Genomic DNA, 10,003 nt, shown 5'->3' with positions numbered 1-10,003 from the left:
CAGCAGATCGTGTTTTGTTTCTTAGAGTCTGTTTATGAGGTTCTCTACCACTCTTGCTAAAAGTGACTTGGGGATTTTATGGGATCTTTTTCACCTAAGTTTCCCGACACATGAATTCCTTTTTTTTTTTTTTTTTCCCTAACAGATTAAATTTCAACTCCTCCATTTCTAACCATAAATTTATTTCTCCTGTTCTCTGTTTTAGAACATACATGATGACTTTATCTTGCATACTTTATAGACTGTAAGTCCCCTGTGAGTAAAGCCATGTTTTTCTTTAAAGTTGCAACAGCAAACTCCAAGGTAAATTTAGTTAACGAGTATTTGTTGTGCTGCCTCCTGAGTATAAGTCGCTTTAGGGTAGAATTCATCCTCAGCTGGGCCTGGGACTCTGATCTGATGGACTGTATGATAAACCTTTTTATTGGGAAATAGTGTGATTTGTATATCGGTGGCTTACCTTGTGTGACAACATTTCTTTTATTCTGTGGAATAACATCCATGTGCTAAAATGTACAGAGTGTAGATGTGCTGCTGGGTGAATGATCACGGAGCAAACACACCCATATAGTACATTTCTTTACTGAAGAGTGTTTGAGTAGTTGTCACTCCAGTGTAAACTTGCTAAGCTAAGAAAGTGTTTTATTTATGCATTATAGTAATCAGGAATTTAACAGATAGATCTGACAAAAACCTAACTTAAAGTGATGTAAACCAAAAAGAAAGACTGGCGGTAGCCAGACATTGACTCCATCTAGATGGAGCAGCTCAGTGTCAGCAAAGACTCATTCATCTATACTCGCCTTCTCCAGTGTTGGCTTTTCCCTCTGACTCTGTTCAGAACCCCCTGCAATTCCACACCTGGATCCGCAGAGCCTTCATCAAGGTCAAGGGCAGGTTTAAAGAGCATTTGTTTTCCAGAAGTTCTAGAAACAGCTCACCACTGACTATAATTGAGTTTAATTTCTTTGCTTGGGGCACCCTTGTAGTTGGGTGTGAAGTGGTTATCACGCACAGCACGTGGCTGAGAATCATGGGAGGGTTGGATGGAAACTCAGGGTGATTTTAGGCAGGAGAAATGGATTGGGACTGGGCAGGGGTGCGGCCAGAACAAGAGACGTCCACTCAGTGTTGTATAAGGCCTTCGTAGAATTAACTGTTAAGAATTTAGCATCGGGGCGCCTGGGTGGTGCAGTCGGTTAAGTGTCCGGCTTCGGCTCAGGTCATGATGTCACAGCTTGGGAGTTCGAGCCCCGCATCAGGCTCTGTGCTGACAGCTCAGAGCCTGGAGCCTGCTTCCGAGTCTGTGTCTCCCTCTCTCTCTCTCTGCCCCTCCCCCACTCATGCTCTGTCTCTCTCTGTCTCAGAAATAAATAAACATTAAAAAAAAAAAGTTTAGCATCAAAAAATAGTAGCAACAGTAGTAGAAATGAGTGTTTATTTCTCCCTTCTTAAATTGTGATAAAGTGCAGTCTTCTTATTTGCATTATGTGTACAATTGATTGTTGTTTAAGGGGGTGGAGACATTAAGGGGACACACCCAGCGTGGGAGAGGTGTGGTGGCAGTAGGAGGTTGGGGTTAAGTGACGAACAGCAAGCATACACCAGCTTGGCTTTGGTGGAAATCTTCCCCCTGAAACTTCCATCCATACTACTAACAGTGCATCCATTTGGGGGCACTTTCGCTTCCCGTGCTGTTTTTCTTCTTCCTATTTATGGTTTCTCTGTTTCTGCACACAAGTGGCTTCTTTGTTCTCTGATCTCAGCTCTTTGTGAATCTCCACCGCTCAATTGCCTGTAGAATAACTGGCCTTAAAAACATGATAGATCCATATTTTGACTTGTTAGTGTTTTTTTCCATAGGTACATTATTTACGACAGTATTTGAGCCCTTCTATTTTGAGAGGTATTTTAGAAAACAATTTCTAGACATAGACTTTTTTTTCTCCTATGGATATGCAGATGAAAAATTACTTTAACCTTTGTTAAAATGTAATCTTTCACTGTATAAAATTTGTAAAATACAGAAAAGTGGAGGGAAGAATAAAATTCACCCATAGTTCCATTGCCTAAATATTGCTGCTGCCAATATTTTGATACATTTCTTTTCTGCCTCTAGCACATATTTTTTTTATTTATTTTGAGAGAGAGTGCATGTGTGTGCACCCCTATTTTTTAATGTAGTTTTGATCATTACTCAAGATCTTTTTATTTTATACTGCAATCAAGATTTTTCAATAGAAGTATTAGTAGCTTTTAATAAATGATGTAAAGGGGCACCTGGGTAGCTGAGTTGCTTGACCTTGCAACTCTTGATTTCAACTCAGGTCATGATCCCGGGGTTGTGGGATCGAGCTCCCATCAGGCTCCGTGCTGAGTGTGGAGCCTGCTTGGGATCCTCTCTGTCTCTCCTTCTGCCCCTCTCCCCTACTCTTGCTTCTCTCTCTTTAAAAAAAAAAAAAAAAGAAAAGATGTAAAAATACAGTCATTTGAATGTCCCCAGCACATTCCTGATTTGTAGGAATTCATCAGGATTACATGGCTAAAACACATACACACAAACCTTCCAGATAAGAAGACCCAATAAAAATTACTGGGTCATCATTTTCCAGTTTTCCTCTAAAATACCCATAGAAATACATGAATGGAAAAACATTCCTTCCTTCCTTCCTCAACATGAGCCTGCCATATTCTAGGCACAGGAGAGAGCCCTGGAGCACAGGTCTTCCTAGGGCTGACAGCCCAGCCCAGGGGGTTCTCTGAAGAATTAATATGGAAGCATTTAGCAAGAATGTACCTTAAGGACAATGCAGAGGGACTAGGTGAGGAGGGGAGCCATTATGATTCTGTTGAATCTAAGTAATTCAACTTGGAAATCATAGTCTCCCTCCTGCAAAATTAAAAATTAGCGGGGAGGGGCGGGGGGAGAGAGGGAGGCAGGTTTTGCTTTGGCAAAATCACCCAAGAGGGCAGCTTTTGGCCTCCAAACTAGCAACATTTTAAAATCCCACCAACAGTGAACACCATTCTTTAGAACCCACCTACCTCCAGTAAGAAGAGCCACACCGATGAGCATCTTAACAGTGGGACCAGAGCTGCCACAAGCCAGCAGAACAACGTGCTGACAGGAGGGATGGGGTCCAGGGGTAAGATGAACCCAACAGAAACCCTTGATGGAGCCACTGAAAGCCCTTCTGTATCAGAGGTCTTAGGAAAAGTAGAATCGTTGAATAATTTACAGTCTGGTTCTTTGAAAATGCCAAAGCTATTCAAGATTTTAAAAATAAACATTAGGGATGAGATGAGGCATATAACTACATGATGAGGATTGGTGGAAAGACCGCATGTAACATGAGGTTCAGCTCCCGCGTACCAGCTCGTTGTCACTTTCCAGGGAACCCGTGGGCTCTGATTACAGTAGATAGGATTACTGCGTGCTTTCATGGACCTTGTCCCTGTCCTTGGAATCCTTTCATGGCTGCAATTTCATATTTCATTTGTATAATTCGTCATTTTCTCCTATTGAAATGTCGGTCCCAAGAGGAAAGAGACCTTTTCTGTTTTGCCTACCACTATTTTTCAGCAACTGGAACAGTCCCTAGCACGTACGACTGTTGAGTGAGTGCAAGAATTAATGCCGGTGGCAGCAGATGACTGCTTTCCATTTCCTTATGTGTGTAGTGACCGAAAATTACAAGCTTTTATTTCTATTCTAATGCTGTGTGTGCAGACGGCTACTTTTATAGTGAAGGAAAGAGAAAGAAAAGCAAACTTTAGCACTGCTTCTGTCTGTCCTCTTGTCATTAAACCACAGCCCCACTTTGGAGTCTTTCCTGACCTGGGGTGAGCCTCTTGAGCTGCGGAGATTGAAATGTGCTTGCGTTTCAGAATGCGGACAAGAAATCAACTGGCTTCCAGAGATTCTACCAGGACGCAAATGGACTGTGAGGTGGCTGAGGACACGTAATACACTCTTGCTTTCTAGCACTGGGCTCCGATAGATTTCTTTTAAAGATGATTGTGAAACACAGCATGAGGGCTGTGGAAAAATCAGCCCTACATGTAGAGTAGTGTTCTGAGCAGCTGGAGGCAAAGACCTTTCAGGTGCATCCTAACAAACACGAGTTTTCTTGAACTGCTGTATGGTGTCTCAGCAGGAGATTTTGCTGAGTTGAGGAAGGAATCAGGATAGGCTGGAAGAGACTGCATAGGAACCGACCTAAATCATAACAGCAACATCCAAATACTCGCTGAAGACTGAACACAGGTGATCATTATAAGTTTGATGACCTGTAAGTTTTCCTTCGGAGCCACTCCTAGAACACAGATAGATGAAAATGGTGGACAGAGAGATCCCAAGATTGCACGTGATGAGAGCACACCATTTTTGTGCAAAACATCACAAAGGGATCACAACCACATTTTTCTGTCAAAACGTTGACTTTTCTAAGATTAAAACAAATCTTGGGAATAAAGCAAGCCTCCCCCAAAAATGTCATCTTCAAAGAAACGAAAAATTAACCCCAGTCTTTTGTGGAGCACCACATTTTAGAAGACAAAGGGACACAGGTGCCAAATGTGTAAAACTTTTAGAGGGGGTGTAGGCCACTAATTTCATTATGCATTTAAAAAAAATTTTTTTAACGTTTATTTATTTTTGAGACAGAGACAGAGCACGAATGGGGGAGGGTCAGAGAGAGAAGGAGACACAGAATCCGAAACAGGCTCCAGGCTCTGAGCTGTCAGCACAGAGCCCGATGCGGGGCTCGAGCTCACGGACCGCGAGATCGTGACCTGAGCCGAAGTCGGACGCTCAACCGACTGAGCCACCCAGGCGGTGGTGTTCAGAGGTGAAGGTAAGGAGTCCTTGTGGGAGGGGGTGGAGAAGTGGGGAGGCAGGATATACAATACTCAGGTCATAGATGTAGTTCAAAACTTCCGGGAAGTCATAGTAGAAGAATCTGCATCAAGCATATGTTGGTGCCCATCATTTGTTGGTGTCATCAGTCAAAGACCACCAGGACACGACTAGTCAAAATGACCGATGCTGGCTGCAGCAAGAGAGGCCGTCCACCATGGAGACTAGGTGCTTCTGAGTAAGAAGGGGTACAGAGGGGCTTGTTAGAGAGTTTGGCACACATAGGTAATTTTGAGGTGGGCTCGAGTGAGCAAGGGTTTCTTCTGGACTTGGTGGCTGTCAGAAAGTGGAAGTAATTCTGCAACTGGGTACCCTTTGAGGGAGGGGCAATGGCTGCAAGTAAAGCAACAGCAGTCACTCAAGTTAGCCACAGGAGGGAGTCGTTCAGTCGTTTTATGGTTTGCACAGTGCCTTTCGCTCAGCGGTTATAGGATCTCACTTCAGGATCACAGTGACCTTGTCTGATGTCAGAGATTTAGGAATTGTTAATGTTTGATAGAAGAACACCATGGCCTACCCAAGATGGCCAAGCCAGCTTTCAGCTCTCAGACGCAACTTTTTCCTTACTTGGAAACCACTTAAATAGGTAGAAATAATAGTGTAAAACAGAACAAACAAGTCAATTAAATTATGCCTCCAATATAGGGGCAGGAGGTAGTGTGTGGCCTTTGTAATATCAATTCGGTACCCCATTAACTGGGTTTAATTTTGTGATTCTCAGAGCAGTGTTCTCATGCTGGAGAAGACCTACATTTTCACTTTATCAGGCTTCTATTTTCCTCCATATAGTCACATGATAAAATATTATAGTAGAGAGACTTGAGCCCATTGAAAGGCTGCAGAACCAGGAGAGGGGAGAAGGATGGGGCAGAGAGGAGAGTGTCTGCTGGTCAAGGTTCTTGTGGAGACAGAAGGATGGTGGGGTCCTCAACAGGTCTTGCCTCTGCCTGGAATTACCCACTTCTTGTCTGCCTGTTAACTTCCTCCCCGTCCTTCCTTATCCACCTCCAAAGTCCCGTCCTCTGGTCCCTTCGCTGAACTCAGGTGGAGCTCTCCATTCCCCACCCTGGGTTTCTGCCAAGCATAGTGCCCGCCTTCGGGGTACCCACGCGCTACTACATTGTGACTTGCTTCGTGCTCTGTCTCCCCTAGACGAAGGTGAGAGAGAGAACTGGAAGGTACCCGTATCTTCCCCTATGGCTTCTGGAGATGCTTACGTAACAAACACACCGTTTACTTCTTGGTACTGCGGCCCACCTGGGTGGTTCAGAGTTCCAAAAACACTCGAGAGGATCGTGGAAAATCAGGGAATAATTCCAAAAAGAACAATTTGTTGCCTATGAGGTGAAAATTACCCTGTCGCCTTCTGAAGTATTCTAGAACTACTGATGTTCAGAATATTGCACACCTCATGTTCATAATTTTGTCAGTTGAACTTAAAGCCTCGAGTCCTCTATTCTCACTGTGCAGTCCCTGGCGCTAGAGCAACCGCTGGGGTGCGGCAGGGGCAGTTGCTGCCAATGGGAGTACACTTGGATGCAGTCCAGGGGTCTGGGCTCAGCAGGACGAGCACTGCAGAGCAGGTGGACCAGTCCGCAGGATTTGGGAGCAGGTCACATGCAGAGGTACAGTGAGGCAGGTGGAACCACAAGGGAGTAGAGTCTCTACTCCTAGGCTTGGGTATTGGATTTTAGTCTCCTTAAGGGAAACAGGCAAGAGACGATTGGTCCTGAGTTTCAAGGGAAGGGCATGGAGACCCATTAGGGCTCAGGCCGAAGTGAGGCTGAATGCCGTGTCCTCGGGAAGTGTCTCCCACTTCACCTGCGCTCTGGTTCCAGAGTCAGGCCTGTGGCTGAGCGGCACGTGGGGATCAATGTTTGCCGTGTAGACAGGAAGGGGCTGCTAGGACGGAGGGAGAAGGGAAGTGAAGGGCCACGGCACTATGCCCAAATGGACCAGGTCAAGCTTGAATGACAAGTGGCACAAAGATGCACCAGCTAAAGCTAACTTCATGTCTGCTCTGAAGCTGGGCCGATTTCTATGAGAAGTTCTGAGAAGCACCAAGTGCACGTTACAAGTACTGGGGCCAGCTTCTCGCACTATTCTGCTTCTCTGTGTCAGAAAATTCCAGAAAATTCCCCCCCGGTGTCCTTGGAAAGTCCCTTCTGTTTAAAAGATCTCCCTTAGGTAGTCCTCTAATTAGAATCTTTTGGATTATTGCAAACTATACAAAAAGACAAAAACCTTGATTAAGCAATCCACATTAGTCTCCGTTGTTTCTGTCGCACAATCAGATCTTTTTCTCAATAGCTTGGGTGAGAGAAATCTCAGTGAAGTGGGGGAGGGGAAGGGAGGGTGATGCATATTTTTGAGCATGACGTGCTTAGGAGAAAGAAGGGTGGGCTTCTAGAAAGTTCGGAAGGAGCAAACAAGACACTGGAAGCTGAGTGGGAGAATCAGGGACACAAGCTAAGAAAAGTCTGTCTGCTCTGTCTCTCTCAAAAAAATAAATACATAAATACATAAAAATAAAAATAAAATAAACATTAAAAAAAAAAAAAAAAAAAAAAAAAAGAAAAGTCTGTCTGGGCTGGGTATTTCCCTGCCAGCTCTCTGCTCCAGGCTCCCTCCCTGGTACTTTGAACTGTGGGGCCACAGCTGGGGTCTGCAGACCCTATCGCTCAGATCCCTTGCCAAGTGGCTTTTTGCCAACGGGAGGCACTAGGAAGAGCCTGGAAGGAGGGGGAGGGAAGAGACGCTCCCTGTCTCCAGGCCCTGTCAGCATCTCTCCAGCGACAGCTCGAGCTGCAGCCCCCAGCTGCCCTTGGCCCAGCCCGCTGTGGCCACGCCACAACCCTGCAGGAGCTCCCTCTACCCACCTCTTCTTGTGTTCCTGGGGCTCAGACATGACATCTTCTCTTTGATGTTAACTATCGTCTGGGCGCTTCAGCCGGACTGGCCCCTCTCTCCTCTCTCGGCCTTCCAACACAATGTAACCATTTCCCTGCATTAGACTTCGAAATACCCACCCTGGTTTCTGGGTTCCGGAATGGACGCTGGCTGCATGTAGTGTTGTATTTGTCCCTGCACGTATGTTTCTATTTATATGTAACCAGGTATCCAACAGAAGCACCTCGAAATGACCCCACGTCAATAACACAAGATAAAAGAAAAGTCACCTGGAAAAGGAACGTTAAGAATTTTAGGCTGGGAAGAAAAATGTTTGCCTTTAAACTTCTTCCCTGCTTCCCTGCTTCTTACTGGGTGAGGAGAAGGAGCCTCGAGAATGTGGCTAAATTAAATAAGATGAGTAGTAATTCCCAAGTTTCTGCAGGGGCTTTGAGCTGCAAATGAGAGAACACCAGGAGGTTGGTCCTTTGTTCATAAGACCATCATCAGAGGTCACCTTTAGATCTGCAGAGAGGCCTGAAGCTTAGGGAAAGAAGAGCCTCTCGCTTTGCATCACTGATTAGCAAGAATTTTGGAGATTATTTAGAGACCAACAAGGGGGGAGCAGGGAAGCCCTAAGGATCTAAGGTTGTGCACAGCCAGGAAACATCCCAAATGACCAATGAATTTAGAATATTGATATCTCACATTTGACAAAATTTTAGCTACAAAAGTGGCTTATTGATAAAGGTTCATCACAAAGTATTCATGAAATTTAAAACTGTATGGAGTAAAAAGAGGAAAAAACCCTCACTCCCCCTGCCCTTTCCAACCCCTCAATCAAATAGGCATCCAAGGAGATTATATAGGACATATTATCCACTAGCTCTCTTTTTTCACCTAATTCCACATCCTTTCAATGGCTACATAATATTCCTCACTGTGGGTGTCACAACTAATTACCATATTCGTCAGTTGGTAGACATTTCTATGGTTTTCACAGTTTTTTTTTTTTTTAATTTTTTTAATGTTTATTTATTTTTGAGACAGAGAGAGACAGAGCATGAACGGGGGAGGGGCAGAGAGAGAGGGAGACACAGAATCAGAAGCAGGCTCCAGGTTCTGAGCCATCAGCCCAGAGCCTGACACGGGGCTCGAACTCACGAACCGTGAGATCGCGACCTGAGCTGAAGTCGGACGCTCAACCGACTGAGCCACCCAGGCGCCCCATAGTTTTTAAATGACCATACAAACAGATGTCCTGTGACTCAGCTACTTGCACCAGAGCAAGAAATTCTGTGAGAGAGATTCCTAGGCTTACCAGACTCCAAGTGGGCACATTTAAAATGTTGACGCTTCCGGGGCACCTGGGGGCTCAGCGGGTTAGGCGTCAGACTTCAGCTCAGGTCATGATCTTGAGGTCCGTGAGTTCAAGCCCCTCAGGCTCTGGGCTGACCGCTCAGAGCCTGGAGCCTGCTGCATATTCTGTGCCTCCCTCTCTCTCTGCTCCTCCCTTGCTTGTGCCCTGTCTCTCTGTCTCCCCAAAATAAATAAATATAAAAAAAAATGTTGACAACTGCCTGGTTGCCTTCCCAGGTGTGTTGTAAGCCCTCCCACCCTGGGAGCCCACGGAAGAGTACATGCTGCCCACGGGGGATGTGTACTGTCTCTCACTGGGGAGACAGGGCATCTCTCTGTCCTTCACGTCCTTTGATTAACAGTGTGGCCGAGCACCTCTCATACCTTCATTAGCCAATCGTGTATCGCATCCCTTTTGCTATGAATTGTTGTTATCTGGGGTTTTTTTTTTTTTAGCCTTTGCTTATTTTTTTCAATCGGGCTGTTCATTTCCCTCACCAATTTATAGAAATTCTTACACACATCACAGATATGAATCCCTTGTGTGTTACACACACCATGCATATATTTGGCTTGTGTCTTTATTGCCATGGCACATCTGGCTGGTAAGCTGCTGGTTTCGGGATGGAGGAACCGGTCAGAGAGAAGGCAGGCAAGGTCAAGAGAAACAGATGAGTGATGGAGAGAGGGAGTCTGTCTTCAGTTACCTCTGTGGGGTGAGGGCAGCGATGTGTGGAGGAAAAACATGATTAGGAGAAAACGGATTAATGGTCATTCCTTACTAACTGCAATTTTGGACAAATTGACTTCTTTGAGGCTCAGTTTCTTCTACAATAG

This window comes from Panthera onca, chromosome B2, assembly GCF_046562875.1.
Source record: "Panthera onca isolate mPanOnc1 chromosome B2, mPanOnc1 haplotype 2, whole genome shotgun sequence".
Taxonomy (NCBI): Eukaryota; Metazoa; Chordata; class Mammalia; order Carnivora; family Felidae; genus Panthera; species Panthera onca.
This window is presented reverse-complemented; position numbering follows the sequence as displayed.